Raw genomic sequence first — 17,589 nt, forward strand, 5'->3', positions numbered from 1 at the left:
GGGTTGCGCTACAGTTTTGACCCCATCATCCTGTTCACCTCTTCCATAACGTTATTCCAATAAACTGTAATAACCCAGCAGTCCCAGATCATGTGCCAGAATCCCGCTGGGCCCCTACCACATTGGGGGCATATCTGATAGGGTGTTGTTCATTGCCTTCAATATTGTCGGGTCACATATGTCCTGTGCATATTAGTAAACTGGATCAGCTGGAATCGAGAGGATCGCGAAACCTTTCAAACTGATTCCCATGTTTGCCTCCCATTCCTTGTCCGGGATCTAGCACCCCATATCACTCTCCCATTTCTCCTTCACCTTCAGTGTTGTTGTGAGTTCCCCTTCTTGTAGGGCTTTATAAATACGTGAGACCTTAGCTGTGCCCCCCGCTTGTTCTAACAGTACTCATAGAAGCAGATTCGATTCCGGTTCTTCCGGGATTCCGTTCCATAATTCTGCTACTCTGCAGACAATTGCCCTGTACACCAAAAAGAAACCCTTTGGGAGATCAAACTGTTGACCACTCAACAAAGGTCAATAGTTTCCCCCTTCAAACAGGTCTCCTACTTTATCACATCCCTTTTCTTGAAGCCTCTGTGCCCCTGCTCTCCCTATTGCCAGTCGCAATTTTCTGTCTACTAGCTACCCATCATATAGCCCTAACGGCGCTTTCTTCCGAACGTACTTCTTCCACTTTTCCCTAACCACCTCGAACACAATTGAAGACCCCTTATTCCCCACTGCGTTCCACAGCAGCTCGACTCCATTCCTATGTGGTGACAGTTTCCCCACAAGGCCCCTCAAGGTTTCCCCACCTGGCTGTCCCCAGTCCAACACCGACTGTAGCTGTGCTGCTATAAAATATTTCTCATAGTCCGGCAGGCCTAACCCACCTTCTGTTCTAGGTCTGCGTAAGGTTGATAGGGACACCCTCCTCCTCCCTGTATTCCATAATAGTTTCCCCACTTCACCATCTAGCATTTAAAAAATATATCTTTTTCACCAGGTATGGTATATTGGTAAAGAAATAAAGCAATCTTGGTAGAATCACCATTTTACATAAGGTCTTTCCAGAATTCTATTGAGTTCCCTTATTCTTGAGAGTGCCCTGCCAGTGTTGTATGTAAATGTTTCCTCCATATCGTGAAATATTTGTTTACCTAGATATTCGAACAACTCCATCTCCCATTTTATCCCTACCATTGGGAGGTCTTGTGTGCAACATTCCTGAAGCCCTCCCAGGGAGAACAAGACTGATTTCCCTTCGTTGATGCAGAAGCCAGACATGTGGCAAAAACTCTTTAAAATCTCCAATAATTCTGGTAAGTTCTCCCACGGGTTAGAAACATATAATAGGAGATCATCCGCATATAGTGACACTATGTGTTGGACCCCCTCTGACCCCTATCCCCGCCTCTGCCATCACCTACCGTAGAAACTCTGCTAAGTGTTCCAGAGCGAGGGCAAAATGTATTGGAGGCACCGCACAACCCAGTCGAGTCCCCCTGCATAGCTCCCATTTCCCAGATACCCAGTCATTCGTTCTCACCATTGCCATCGGTTTGTTGAATAGTAAGGCCAACCATTTACACATGTTTACACCAAACCAAAATTTCCCCAACACTCGAAATAACCATTTCCACTGCAAACGCTTTCATGGCGTCAAACGAGGCCACCGCCAGGGCCCTATTGGAAATGACATGGTCCATGACATGCTGGAGGTGGGTAATGTTAGCGGTTGTATTTCTGCCCCCAATAAACCCACATTGATCTAAGTGGACCATCTTTGGAGCCACTCTCGCCTATCTGCTGCCATTATCTTGCCCAAAATGTTCCCATCAACGTTCAATAAAGATATAGGGCGATATGACAGGCAGTCTAGTGGGTCGTTCCCCTGCTTCAAAATTACCGTTATTATAGCCTCCCTCATGGACTCCGGGAGGATCCCCTTCTCAAATGCCTCGTTGTATACCTTTTTGAGTTGTGGGGCTAGGAGGTCTATAAATTCTGAGTAGCATTCAATGGTGAATCCATCACTGCCGGGGGACATGCCCTTCCTCATAGTGAATACTGGCCATTTAATGTCACCCTCCTCTATTGGGGCCTCCAGTTCTTACGTCATGTCCTCCCCTAAGTTTGGCAACCGGGTCATGTCCATTAAGTCTTCCACATCTATGTCCACATACCCATTTTCGCTTGTATATAAAGCCTCATAGAACTCCCTAAACACCCCGTTAATCAGTTCCTGGGTGCCCACCGGTTCCACCGATTTAGTTTTGATTTGGGTTATCCCCCTTCTTGGGCCTTCCCTGTTAATCAACAAGGCCAGTAGCTTCCCCACCTTATCACCCTCTCCATGTAGTCGGGTGCCCCATTTGCTATTGTCGAAATGTGTCAGATCCGTCAATGTCTTATGGTAAAGCTCCAGACATAATACCAATCTATCTCCCACCGGATTGTGCCCACACTGCCTCCTTATCCAGTACCGCCACTTGCCCTTCCATTTGGTGCAGTGTGTTCTGCAATCTTTTTCTCATCCCCACCATAGTGGCCCGGTACAAACCCCTTATGTTTTCCTTAAAAGCCTCCCAGAGCATTTTCATTGTGTACACCGATCCCGCGTTCAGTTCAAAATAAGTTTCAATCCCCTTGCGTAACTCACTGGTAAACACACCATCCTTTAGTGCGTCTCTTGGCATTCGACACAACGCGGGGGCCTCTTACCTCTCTCCACTAGTTTGACCACTAGGGGTGAGTGATCTGAGAGGGTACGCCCTAGATATTCTGGGTCCTCAAACCGCTGGTAGTGTTCCCTGCCCGTCAGGAGATAGTCCAGATGTGAGTACGACCCAGGCACCCCCGAATAGTATGAGAACCCTTTCTCTTCACCATGTTTCTCACTTCATAGTTCCACCAGGTCAAGGTCCTCCGTTACCTTGTGGAGGGACTCTGTCATATGTTTTTTTCTAGGTCCCCTCCCTCCTGTCCCATCTAGCTGTGTGTCTAGGTGGCAGTTAAAGTCCCCACCTCATAGTATAATTTCCCCTCTGTAAGCCCCAACCATGTGCAGGACCGACAGGAAGTATTCCTTATCATCCATGTTCGGCGCATAGGAGTTCACTAGACATATCGGGCATCCTTCCCATATACCCACCACCATCAGGAAGCATTCCCTTGTGCACCCCCTCCTTAAGAAACCGTCTGCCGACTCCTCACGGCCAGATAATTATCGCCCAATCTCCATATTCAATCTGTTGGTTCCCTTCATGACCATCAGTCTGGCTTCAGAGCTACCAGAAGCACGGAAACTGCTCTCCTGAACATCCGTGAAGATCTGCTCTCCAATCTTGACCCTAACACCTCTTGCGTCCTCATCCTGCTTGATATCTCATCTGCCTTTGACACTGTCAACCATGCTATCCTGCTCAACCGTCTCCATGATAACCTGGATATCAATTTTCAGGCTCTGGCATGGCTGACTTCTTTCCTCTCTGACCAACCCCCCCCCAGGTCCAACTTGGGTCCTTCCTCTCTGCTACATTTGTCTCTACTTGTGGTGTCCCCCAGGGGTCTAACCTCTCTCCCTGACTGTTCAACCAATACCTGGCACTCCTTGCCCACCGCATCGCTGCTCTCAGCCCCAACTTTCAGTATTATGCGGATGACACCCAGCTCATTTTCAGGCTACCTTCTACCTCCTCCTCTCCTTCCCTCATCTCCGACTATCTGTCTGCTATCCAGGAGTGGTGTGCTGCCAATGACCTCTGTCTTAATGCCAGTAAGACTGAGATTCTCCTCATCGGCACACCTGCTACCTCCTTTCCTGTTGCTCTCTGACCGGCCTCTCTTGGTCCTCTTCCCGCTCCCACCTGCAAAGCCAAAAACCTCGGGGTCATCTTCGACTCCACACTCTCCTTCTCTCCTCACATCTCTGATGTCCCCAAGAAGTCACACTACCAGCTGCACCTCCTCAGAGGTATTCTGCCTTTCCTCTCCATCCCCCGGAAGCTCACTGTCTCCAGAGCTCTGGTTCTCTCTAGACTGGACTATTGTAACAGCCTCTTTCTAAATCTACCTGCCTCTACTCTCCGCCATCTGCAACTCATCCAGATCAGGACTGCGAGACTTGTCCTTGGCCTTAAGCCCAGGGATCGTATCTCTCCAGAACTGAAATCTCTGCATTGGCTCCCAGTGGCTGCGAGGATTAAGTTCAAAACCCTCTGCATCGTCCACAAGGCCTTCTGGGGCCTGAGGCCTCAATACCTCCAACTCGCTCTTCCTAAATATCTTCCTTCTGGAGCTCTTCGCTCATCTGCCTTCAAGTCCCTCAGGGTCAGCTGCTTCTCCAAGCAACGAGTTGGTGGTAGATCTCTCTCCTCGGCTGGTGCCTCCCTATGGAATAGCCTCCCATCCTCCCTTAAACTTGAGGAAAAGCATATCCGGTTCCGCAAGCACCTCAAAACCTTTCTCTTTGATTCTGCTTTCTCTACTCCTCTCCTCTGCTGACCTCCTGGCTGATACAGGTACTGCACGGGCTACCTGGACACCCTTCTGATCCCGGGCCCAGGTCCCTCTCCTGCCAGCGTCACACACCTGCAATGTCCACCTGGCAAACCCTGCACTCTGGGACTGTTCTGTATCCCTACAGTCCCCCCACCAGACCTCGATAGCTGATGTCCGCACTTACCCTTGCATTTGCAACTTGCTGGCCGCTATTTTATTTATTGTTATTATCTACTCCCATGCACTGCACTTTCATTTCCTCCTTTCCCATGGACTTGCACAATCTGAATGACACCTGGCCTAGTAGGATCATTGTATGTCGCCTTGTTCCCCTCCCTTTCCTCGTCGCGCCTTGAAACACTTGTGTATAGGCGCGTTATAAATGCCCTATCATATTATATCATATCATCACTGTCCGCCCCACCTCGTCCTTCAACACCATCTCCACCTGTAATGGCACTCCTGTCGCCACCCAAATCAGAACTCCTCTCACCTGGGTCGGGTAGGATGTACCAAACAGTTGTTCCCACCATAGTTTACCCAGGGTTACCAGGTCCCCTTTTCCCATATGTGTTTCCTGTATCAAAGCCACTTGAATTCCATGACGTTTAAAAAATTCACCCATCCTCTGTTTTTTTGTCTAGCTCCTAGCCCCCGAACATTCCAAGTACCGATTTTCAATCCTCCCCGCTCCCCCATTTTAGTAGGAAGTAAATGTCTCCCATCCTTCCATCTCGAAACCCTATCTCTTCAGTTCACAACCTCATTCCCCTCTCATTGTCCCCTTTCCGGTATCGTGCCTTCCCATGTTTGATCGATACCCTGGCCATTTTATTCTGTCCCAGTCCTACAGCTATCCGCAAAGTGATACACAACCCCAACTTGGTATCGTCAACCCCAACTCCCCCCCAGCACCCTTCTTCCTTTCCCCCTCCCTTCCCTTAATCTCCCCAACTGTGGTGTGTGGGTAACTCCCCTCAGGGTTCTACCCCACCTCTCCTGAATTGTAGACCCATTGACTTGCCTGTCCCACCTTTTCCACGCAACTCATGGGCAGCCGTCAATGGCGTTTTGTAAGTGTGGGGGTGGGGTTCCATATTACCCCCATCATCACCCCTCAAACGCAACTCCCACTCATACATCTCCTTCCTCTGTTCCCAGGTGACTAGTTCTTAATGACCCATCTCACAGTTAATGCCTTCACCCTCACCATTGTCAATCTCCTGTGCCAGATTGTGTCACCACCGCTCCCACTCCATTTTGAGGATCCCCACTTTGCGGTGAAGCATCTAACCAATCCCACACTTCTTTCGGGGACATGAAAAACTATGACCTGATAGGACCTTCAACTTGGCCGGAAAGAACATCATGTGCTTTAAGTTGAGTTTGCGAAGTCGACACCTCACTGCATCATATGTTCTCCCCTGGTGTTGTACTTTCAATGTGAAGTCTGGAAAGATGTGCAGCTTCATATTGCCAATTTCATAGAAGCCTCCTCTGTGGGCTTCTTGTAAAATGGCATCCCGGTCCCGGAAGTTCATAATTTTGGCCACCATCACTCCCGGTGGAGCGCCTGGTGGTAGGATTCTACCCGGCACCCTGTGCACCCTTTCCACTGTAAAAGACTTGAACAGTCCTTTAATTCCCAGTACTTTCAAGATCAAGTTCTCCACAAATAGTTCTGCACTGGGGCCTTCTTCCCTCTCCGGCACTCCGATCAGGCAGAAATTGCAGCACCTGGAGCAGCCCTCGGCATCCTCCACTCTCCATTCCAGAGTTCTGGCTGCTCCCACCAGGCTGGCGACTTGGTTTTTAAGGAGTTGGATGTCGTCCTCCACTGTACTGACACATTGTTCCACTTCCGTAAGCGTATCGCATACTTTACAGAGATCAGCTCTCACCAGGCAGACATCTACCCCCACTTCCTAATGCTCTCCAGCAGGGTGGATCTGGTAGCCTGAATCACCTCCATTAGCAAGTCCAGGGTCACTCCACTTCCCCTTCTTACCGCTGCTCTTTCCTCCATAGGCCAATCCATTCCCTCTTGCTTTTGCGACTTGTCCATCCGTTGTTGCCCCTTGACCATGTTGACCACAGGTTTCTCTGCATTGTAGTTATGAATCTGTCCCCCAATCCCTGTGTGCACAGCGGTGCTTCTCCTTCCTCGTGTCTCTTGTGTCAGTGTAGTGGGCCCCTGTGGTCCAGCACCCACTTTGCTATCTGCCAAAAATGTGGAGCCTCCCCAGGTCTATCTCGCCACCGCTGGGTGATGATCTTTGATGTCCCCCCCTGATCGGGTCCCTCGTCCGGAACTTACTTCCCTCTCCTTATTCTTCCCCAAGGCACCGCAGATGGATCGCAATCTGATGGGGGGGGCCCGTCGCTGTGATTCATTGCGGTGATCCTGATATAGTGTCCGGGCACGCTGCTCCCCCTCCTTTCCTTCTCCCAGTTTTATTGTGATTTAATTTATGGTGTCCTCCACAGTCGCGGCCTCCTGGTTAAGAGGCATTATGTTATGTCCCAGGGAGCCCCCAGTATTGTATCTCTGTCAATCGTGGGGTCTCGAAAGAATTTATGAGGCTGTGGTGTCTTCTGCCTTCTCTAGGGCCTTCCCCAGTGTTATATCAGTAGCTTATTGTGGGCTCCGTAGTTACGACCCAGGTCCGCAGGGTTGTTACTAAATGTGGTATATTCAACCGTGGTGGGGGGGTCCCAGGTTCTCAAGTCCTGCGCTACCCGATCACCTTTTAACCATGCCGCTTCTTCTCCTCAGTCTGAGAGTCATGTCATTGTAGACTTCTCGGATCTCCCAGATGTCTGTTACCTGTCTCTGTAGCATCCATGGCTGGGATGCTGGTCTCTGACTACCTTGCATCAGTCGCAGCTGAAGTCACATTCCATCTGGGTCACCTCACAGGCGCCTGGGCCGCGTCGTCCATTTCTCTTCTTCTCAACGTGTGCTGCCGTGTTCTCACGGCTCTGTCACCTTCTGCTGCCCCGATGTCCTTAGCTGGGGGACGGTGTAAGCTCCCTGTTCATTTCAAGAAAGAGGTCAGCTCATCTGTGTAGGGCTTCTGCCGTCTCGTTCGAGGGGGTGTCTGTAGCCCTCTTTCTGGTATCTAGGAGCGGGCGGTCTGCAGTGCCGTGTCCCGTTATAAAGCTAAGGGCAGGCAATATAGCTATCCCCTTTTCAACGTAAGTTCATGCTTTGCAATCCTATCTTCAAGGATGCCATTTAGTCTCTCACATATCCCATTTGCTTGCTGGTGACAAGCAGAAGAAAAGTTGTGCTTAACATTCAATAATAATGCTATTTGTTCAAATACGTCATTAACAAAATGTGGTCTATTATCTGATCTCAGCACCTCACACATCTAGGAAAGACTTCATGTACTAGAAACCTTGCTGCAAAAGTGGCATCAGGGTGTGTGCATGGACCTGATTCGGTCCACCTGGAGAAGGGACACACCACCACTATCAGATACCTGTATCCACTACACATTTGCAGCATATCAACATAGTCAATGAGCCTCATTCCGAGGTGGGCGCAAAGGGATACCAGGCACCGTTAAGGACATCGGTGCCGGTAATCCCTTTGCACCCTATTCTGCGGTCCCTTAGCGGGTCCCGCCATGGGCGCCTGGTTTTACCAGGAGCCCTTAGTGGGACCCGCTAAGGGACCATAGAACTAATAACGGTACCGCAAATTGCAGTACCGTTATTAGCTACTTCCCCATTCCCATTGAGCCCTATCGGGGCTCAAATGGGGAATGGATTTTTCAATTGGGACTTACCAGTCCCTCCAGGGTCGGAATGGACCGGTAAGTCCCCATTGAACCAGGTCGGACACGGACCCGTTATGGGAGGTAGTCATGGTGCGCAAATAGCGCCATGACTACCTCCATACTCGGAATGAGGCCCAATATGTAAATGCTGAAATGGACCATTGGGCGGAGGAATAACTCCTCTAATCGTTTGCAGTGTATGCCCAGCGGTAAACTTTTGACATATGATGCAGTTAACTACATAAAATGCAACGTGTTATAACAAGTTTGGAGTATTCTGAAATAGTTGCAGCAAGACTTTCCTGGATACATGTGCAGGGTAGTGCAGCTGTGGTGCAGCTTTTCAACAGCTACATTTAACAATGCTAATGGCATCACCGGCTTTCCAGTGCTATCCTGTCACCATAATGCTTCAGTGGGGCAAAAAGACACCCCCTTCACTTCCATAATGCTGGCTCTTCTTGTGGTGCACTGCCTTGTATCTCGATTAACTGGTTTCTTGGCAAATGATTAATTTCTTCTTTCACTACCATAATCTTGACTAGTTTCTTGTGACTTGAAATATCTGTTGAATATGCAACCCTCTTGGCTTCTGCGTCTGCAGATGTGTTCCCGTAAGAAATAAAGTCTGAACGCTTAGTATGGGCGGCGCATTTAACGACTGCTATGGCTACTGGGAGCTGTAGTGCCTTAATAAGCCTGCCCAATAAGGATGCATGCTGTATTGGATTGCTGTCCGCTCAGAGGTAGCCCCTCCTTTTCCAACGGGCTAGCCCTGCTTGCATGGTTGATGTCACATAGGCAGAGTCACTGTACACTGTCACTTCCTGCCCTTCGTGTTTCTCAAGCGTGACAATAAGCGCTATCAATTCTGCCTCTTGCACCGAAAAGTGAGATGGTAATCTTGCACTTACTTCAACTTCGAACTCGCCGTTTGCTCTATGCCTCACTACAACTGCACCTGAATGCTTTTCTCCACTAGTAGGATCACTTTTCAAAGAACCATCAACAAAGAGGATTTCCCTCCTGACAATACGTTTTCTTTCACACGTGGGATATCATCATAGAATTCTATATAATTTGCACAATAATGCACATGGTTACTTTATGTCACAGGCTCAGCTATAAAGATGCAGGATTCACTATTTTACATCTGACAATTATAATCATGGCGTTCAAAATTATCACTTCGTAAGCAAAAGCTCTCTGGGATGTCAACGTACCATTGGGTTTCTCTAAAATGGAAAAATTAGCATGTTCCACAGAAAGTGTCTTAGAGCAGCACATCACAATACTTGTAGACTTGTCAATTGCGAGCACAATGGCTGCCAATGACTGTTTGCAAGGAAAGTGTCCCTTCATAACTGGGTCTAAAATCCCACTGTAATAAGCTAGGGGTTTGTACCTCAATGTGGTCCTCTGTGTAAGCACTGCTGTCATAACTGTCCCATTTGTGTGCGAAAATAAGAAAAACTCCTCAGCCTGATTGGGAATTCCTAAAACAGGAGCTGTACAAATTGTTTTGTTCAACTCTTCAAATCCCTCCTCCATTTCCTCAGTCCATTCTATTGTGATTTTGTCTACCTGTGCCTTTTTCAAAGCCTGCAAATGGGGTCTTGTGTACATACTATAGTCAAACACCCAAGCTCTTACATAATTATATAGTCCCAAAAATGGTTGCATCTGTTTTACCGTGTATGGTTTTGCAGTTTTCATAATCGCCTTAGCCCTTTTAGGTGTTACCTTCTTTCCCTCATGTGTCAACTAGGATAGTCATCAACTGAATAGAGTCTTGTCTGCATTCATCTTCTGTCGTGCTAGAGATTAAAATGTCATCTACGTAATGTATGATGGCACTTTTCAAATTAATATTACCTAAGTCCTTCAGAAGTCCTCTGTTAAAGATCGATGGAGACTCAAAGGACCCTTGGGATAGCCTAGTGTGTTTCAGACGAGTCTGGCAGAATGTAAATGAAGTCAAGTCTTGTGAGTCCTTGTGCAAAAACACATTTTTCAAATCAATCACTGTGAAATATTGTGCTTCTATTGGGATACTGCATAGTATCGTTACCGGGTTAGGATCTAGAGGAATCTCTCCATCTACAATATGGTTGATCAGTCTCTTGTACTGTATGAACCTCCACGACCCTCCCTTTGATTTTTTCACACGTTACACTGCGGTATTACACAAGGATTCTGATGGTACCAGAATACATTGTTCCATCAGTGTTGAAATAGTCTTAAGAATACCCTGATCAGCCTCTCGAGACATGGGGTACTGTCTTGCTCGAGGTAAAATCACTCCTGGTTTCAACTTTATTTTGACTTCCCCTACCCTTTTTAACAGACCTATGTTATAAGGGCCTGTAATCCATAGAACGCTTGGCACCTTCTCTAAGTCTTCGTCAAAAAATGCTGGAAGCTGCCGTACTATCACCATTCACAATGGGATTTCCCTTTTCTCTATTTTTATCTAATATTTAGTGTTCATAAAGAACACCACTTTATCGTCTGTCGGGTCATCTCTAAACATGTCATCATCAGTAATGTCAGTCAGCCTATACCCTTCTTCAATAGCTAATACTGTTCTCCATGGTCTACCCTTGTCATCTGTTCCTTCAAGTATCACCATTTCACTTCGTACTATGGCTGCTTCTAATTCTATAGGGATAGTCTTTCCCCCCTCTTCATCCATCGGTATCTGTGTTCTGAACAAGAATTCATCAGGTATTCTCATAGTCTTCCCCACTAAGCCAGGTAGCCATGTTAATAGAATGCTCACCCCATAAAGGAAAACATCTGGCTCTACTTGAACGCCTCGCAGAGCCACTTGCTCTGTGAATGCCAATATAAATTCACCCACATTCATGTAGTGTATTCCAGGAGTGGAACACAGTATAGCTTTGTCAGTAAAAGAATCATCATGTTAGGTTTTGTCTTCAAATATCTTCCCAAAATGTTAACTGGTGTCTATCGAGAATACAACAATGGAACAGACATGTCACACTCTCCTATAGAGACTAGTAATCTATCAGTAAAAGGAACTCGACTTGTAGCTCCATAGAATCCTTGAGCATTCATGGTATTTCCCGACATTGGATATTTTCCCGCTCGTATACATGAACGCGTAGCCCCAGTGTCTACTAAAAAAGAAAAGGATTTGCCTCCTATCGTCACATCGACCCTTGATTCCTCTTGGGGGTCTGGTGTCACAGATAGTACGGAACACATCAAGTGACCCCGTGAGCTGTCCTATTGTGGATACATGCATACCCCTGTACCCATGAAAGGATTCCCTCCCACTACAGTGACACCTCCTATCATAGGTGTCAACAATTGTCCATGTTTGAATACTGCTGTGTCTGCATGGGGGGTGTTGCGACTGCCCTTGCTGTGGATTCATTTGCGTTTGCTGCGGTTGCTGTGCTTGTTGTATTTTTCCGGCATCTGTGTTTGGTGCCCTGTCTGATCTTGGGCAAACCCTTCCTTCGCTTGTGAGCTATATGCTGGAGGATAAGCTGTCCCTCTCTTGATATTTTGCCATTCTGTACATTCCCTTGGCTGCTACATATGAGAGCAATGTGCCCTGTCATCCCGCAAGTCCAACCTACAGGAGGAGTCAGTCTGATTATCCCCCTTGGTTATACCCTCCTTGCGCATTCTGACTCTCATTATGTATGTTTTGAAACACACCTTGATTGTTTTGGAGTCTAACCCTATCTCTGTATCTCATGCCTCTACCTTGTGGCCTAAACCCATTCCCTCCTTTGTCCATCCGGCGCTGATTATTCGACAGCAATGTACCCGTTGCTTACTGTTCTCCCAGCCCTTCTCTTGTCAATACCGCCCCTTCTATGGCATACTTTGACAAATATTTTCTGAACTAATTTGGCTTCTTTATGTTTGCTAGTCTCATCCTTCTTCTTGTTTTTCTCTTGCAAGAGCCAACAGTGATGCACTATCGTCAGCTGTATTTCAGCCCAAGTCTTGGCTTCCATTCCCACTTGTTTCTTCATCTGCCTCTGTACTTGCTTTGGAAACCCTTGACAGAAAATGTGGTAAAATAGTGCCAGTTTTTTCCCATGACTCTTTTGTTTCGAAAAGTCCAATGCTCTTGAATATCCTGAATGTAAACAATAGTATCTTCATCTTCTTTCATCTTACATGTCAGAACTGCACCCATATCTTATGTGTCAGGATACAGTACCCTAAAAGCACTCCAAACATCTGCTCTACAATTATTAAATGGTGCTCCATTGTCTGCTGTGTTCTGTGCTGTCACACTTGAATAGCCTGCTCTCCTCCATATGTCATCAGCTCTTTCCCCAATGATGACTGCCAAGCGACTGTTAATGTCCCCTATGGCCAACGTATGTCCTCCTGTCATTTTTTCTAGTTCAGTTCATAAATCCATTTTACTGCACCTGATGTCAAACTAGGGAGCTTGCATCTTAAGTGATCCTTGTCCATCTGTGGCCATGGAATATACAGTGGTCTTGCTCCCCCATTTTCCAAAAAGGGAAACTGCATAAACCCTAACCTGCAGTCTGTTCCCATCGTCTGCCTTTCCATGGTGGGGACAATAGTCCCTGACCTTGTCCTCCCTGGCAACAATCTTAATCTGCTCACATATGGCAGTGACTCTCCCTTTTCACTACGAGATCGTCCTTGGGGACGTTCTGGATATGCTATGGGATCTGGTGTCCTATCCTTAGGTTGCTCTAAATCAGACCATCTTACTTCCATGTCTGCCTGCAGGCTTCCCACGGGAGCACATGCACCTCTTCCCACTTCTCCAGAGAAGGATTACCTCTCCTCATCAGACATATCTAGTCACCAACTAGTGTGACTCTCGTCCCCTTCACCCTAATCTAAGGTCAGTCTGCTCAAGGATAAGGCCCTATGCTTGAGACTGAATGGATTTTCTTCTTCGTTTCGTGGTTGGAAGACAAGCTTTTGAACTCCCCTCCCTCGGCTTTCCGATTTGCTACCATCCCTAAATTCCTGACAAGCCTTATCAATCCTTTCTCTGATGCTTCCTATATCAAAGTTCTCTTCTAAGGCCACTCTAGATGACCCTGGTGTTGCTCCATTTACCGGGAGGAACTCTTCTACACTGCCCCATTGTATTGCTGGACTTGGTTCCATCAGCTCCTTTTGAATACGATTAATATCAAGCTCCTGCGTTTTCCTCTTGCGTTCTAATTCTTCATCTAATTGAATCTGCTTTCTCGCTTCCCATCTAACTCTCTCCTCTTCTTGTCTTATCTCTTCACTCCTTGCCCATGCTCTCCTTTTTTCCTCTTCTCCTCGTCTCTGTAGTTTTGTGTGCCTCAGTTTCTGCACTTCCTCCTCTTCGGTCTTCCTTTCTTGCCTATCCCATTCTTCCATTGCTCTCTGCCTGTTGTCATACTTCCTTTGCTCCTCTGCCTTTTCTTCTTTCTTTTGTTGCTCCTCCTGATACATCTGTTCTCGCCTTTGTCAGCTCTTTCTTTTATACACATCTTCCTTTAATCTCTTTTCTCATTCCCTGTTTTTCCTGTCCTGTTTGTCCTGATCTTCCTTTTGCCTTACATCCCCAATGCTTTTCCCATCTAGCTTGAGCAGTATCTGCCCTCCGATCCATTCATTCTGTACGAGCGTTACCTCATCAGCTTTATCCTTTTCTCTTTTGCATCTCTTAATCTCCCGCTCTATCTCTGTTAATATGTTTGATCGCTCTAGAATAGCTAACTTCTTCTCTAATTTCTTTCCCGTGTACGCAACGTACAGGTATGTGGTCATCTGTTGCAATACCACTTTTGACAGCTATCCCCCTTGTGGCCAAGGCATGAATATTTTACCTGCTGCACCTTTCACCCATTCCGCAATATACTGTTTGTACTTGGGCCTTTGCTTTGGCAATGTCTTACATAAATGTATCAGAGGAGTAATATCTCCTATTGTAACAAGTCTCAATTGACTGTCAAAACTTACCAGAATTTATAAAATACCTTTGCCGCTTTTTGATTCTTAAAACAATAAATATGAGCGCGCTTCAACAATCGCCCCTCAAAGCCTTTATTTCTCCAATTGTCTCTGTCTACCTCTGGATTGGTACCAACCACTTTACTAGATAGATAGTATAAATTATTAACTTTTTCTCAATTCTTTTTACACCTCGTTGTCGCTCTTCATCACCTTAATTCAACATAAACACATGAAAGGACAAACTAGTCTACTTTTCACAATTAAACAACGGTGTTCACCTTACTTCTTCTCTTGCCCCTAATTAATACTCTGATCACAGAGTTTAGATTGTCTCTTTATGCTGACCTGTCCTGCACATAGCCTATTTTACTCCCATTGGAGTGTGAGACAATCTCTTCTAGAACCTCTTAGGGTTAGGACTCTTGGGCATTAATATCTCTCTCTCTTTACACAATATTTCCTGTTACTACCATTACTTTGTAAATTATCACAACCCAGTCCCCTTAGCTTGCCATTCCCCTCAGTCTACTCACCATTCGAATACTTTGGCTCGAGGCCTTCAGTATCGTCTCCTCGTCCAACCGACCACTTTCACCTTCCGTCCGCAAAGCGCCTGTGGAAACCAGGTAGGGATTTCGTCAAAGAGGGACACCACCCACTGTCTCGATTTTACTTGCAAGTTTTCTATTCCACAGGAAACCCTGCGATCTTCCGACTAGATGGCGGAGGATGTGCGATGGTCCTTAACACTGGAGTCAACAGGTTGGTGGGTCTTCTATAAAACCACCCAACAATCCTGCCACGTGAACCTGGGGGGTCCTTAAATCAGTAACATGTCATGCATGGATGGCAAGCATAATAACTCTTACACCAAATAAGTCAGACTCAGGAAGTGGCAAAAAGTCTCCTACGACTGTTTTACTTTCAATTGTCTAAAACAGGGAGTTACAACGGACATCAACGGACGTCGCACAGGTGTTCTCAAAGCCTTTCATAAAAAATGATACTTTTATAACAAAAATTCATCATACGTGACGTCATACTACGTGGCAAAAAAGAAAAACCTACATCGGGTTGTGATATGCTCAAATGGAACATCTAAGTATACTTTCTATATAGGGACGATTTGTGATTGGGTCTCTACAGTCAGGTGGACAACGTAGGTACACAGCATACTATTGGCTCTCACAATATAAAGCCTTTCGTTATATGGTGCTCTATAATTGGTTGCCACGTTTGTACCCTTCTGGAACATTCGGCTCACTAGCAGCACGTACCCTGGTACCAGTGGGTGGACTTGACCATGTCTACGCACTCTATTAGCCCAACATCTCTCATTGCTCATGCCTTCTGCCATTCAGATTGTCTTTGAACTTGGCCTTGCAAAGTATCCTTGCTCCTGGGAATAAAAGGGAGTATAGGCACATTCTTATCACAGTTCTGGTCTGCACGTTCAACTCCTATTCCCATCCTTGACTCACGTGACTGGAGACCGTATTTCAGCCAATTCTGCAGCATTGAATTGTCTTTAATTAACAAACTTGGCACTCATAATGTTCTTTCTTTGTACATTAACATGAGACGATTCAGCGTCTCATGGTTACTGTATTTTTCAGATAGATAACCAGTTCTTGGCTACTTAATCCTTTGACACTAGGCCAGACAGCTCTTCCAGGCCCTTCCAGGCTTTTAGCTTCATGTTGCTGCGACACAGCTTTTCCATTAGGTCCTTCTTTATGGGTCAGAGCTTACTAAACATGTGACACTGATGTCCAGGATCCTATATAATGGCAGCAGCGCCTGCAATCTATTCACTACGTATAGCTAGCCTTTAGGATTACTTAGTCTACTTGCGTTGCTGCATCTGTACAGTTTTTGAACGGCTTGCATTTTCTGCAGTGCTCTTCACATGTTCAATCTTCATTCCACATAGGAACGTTGACTCGATTCTTTATTTCGTCATCAGATTCCATAAAGTCTATACATCCTCTTCTTTAGCCACTCTTCTCAGTGCGTCACGCTTGCTTCTTTTGACATCAGCAATTTATCTTTCTTTCATCTTCATATCCTTCAGGGATTTCCTCCAAGAGATTGTCATCTCTACAGGGATACATCATATAGGGTTTTCTCAATGGATACCTGTTCTCGAAGACTCTCTCTGGAACAGGCACAATCACTGGTGTTGTGCATGTCGCGATCTCTGACTTCCAGCATATAGGAAGGATGGGGCGGGACTTCCTACAGCGGCATTCAGTTGATCCTTCCTGTATTATTGGAAATGTGTGTTGGCATCAAGTTAATGGACCCGGGGATGGGAATCACAGAAAGACCAACCCATAATCTCACAGCAAAAGTGAATTTCTACAACAATCAATGTGGGTTCAATCCCAAGTATAATGTGCGGTGTTAATACGCTACATTGATCTAATCTAGAAAGATACTCAGTTCACTTTCATTATTAAGGCTTTTTTTAATTGCTTTGAGTTCCTACATTAGTCTCACCTTGTTTCTTCTCATCATTAATTCTCTTTGGTCACATCTCAAATTCCTTGCATGCTCCTCTGGACATGCACATTGATTTGACCATTTTGTATTGATGAATAATTGGTGTAACCCATCATGGCCATTTTGTATGTGTGTAGTAACAGACTGGCCAAGATTAATATTTGTATACAAATTGATCAAAATATTAACATCTTTTTATATATATTTTTTGATGAATGATACTGAGAGCCCTGAGGAAGAGAACTCATTCTCGAATCAAGTGTCAGCTCATTTAGTTTACTTGGTGTCAAGGCTCATATATTTTGCCTCAGTTCACAAATAAAATTGGTTTCAATCATGTTTGAACTCTGGATACTTGATAGCATGTAATACTCTATTTTGGGCACTTGTGCATTAGAGATTTGAACACAATCAATGTACTCAATATACATGGAATGCTAGGGGAGCACTCCATACAAGGTTCAAGTCCCGTGCAATACCACTGGTAAAGAATTTGTAGCTTAAGAGTATTGATCAGGTGGGGACATCCCGATCTCTTTGCTTAAATAAAAACAAATATGTTTTAATTATTAATGATTTCAAAGAAAAGTTGAACACCTGCACAACATTGTACTGAAAATACAGTATTCTTGGATGTACTGGCAAATAGCCTTGCAAAATCCCTAAAAAATACATACAGTAACAAAGGGTTTGCAGATCTATGTTTTGATTGTTTAAATGGTGACATTTTCAATTGTTATGCTTAATTGCCATTCAAAAACGACTAAGAGCAAAAGTTATGTTGAACGTTGAAAATGGCAAACTCCTGTCTAGAATGACCCTTCAC

This window comes from Ambystoma mexicanum, chromosome 8 (genome assembly GCF_040938575.1).
Source record: "Ambystoma mexicanum isolate Mex_15411 chromosome 8, UKY_AmexF1_1, whole genome shotgun sequence".
In the NCBI taxonomy this organism is placed as follows: Eukaryota; Metazoa; Chordata; class Amphibia; order Caudata; family Ambystomatidae; genus Ambystoma; species Ambystoma mexicanum.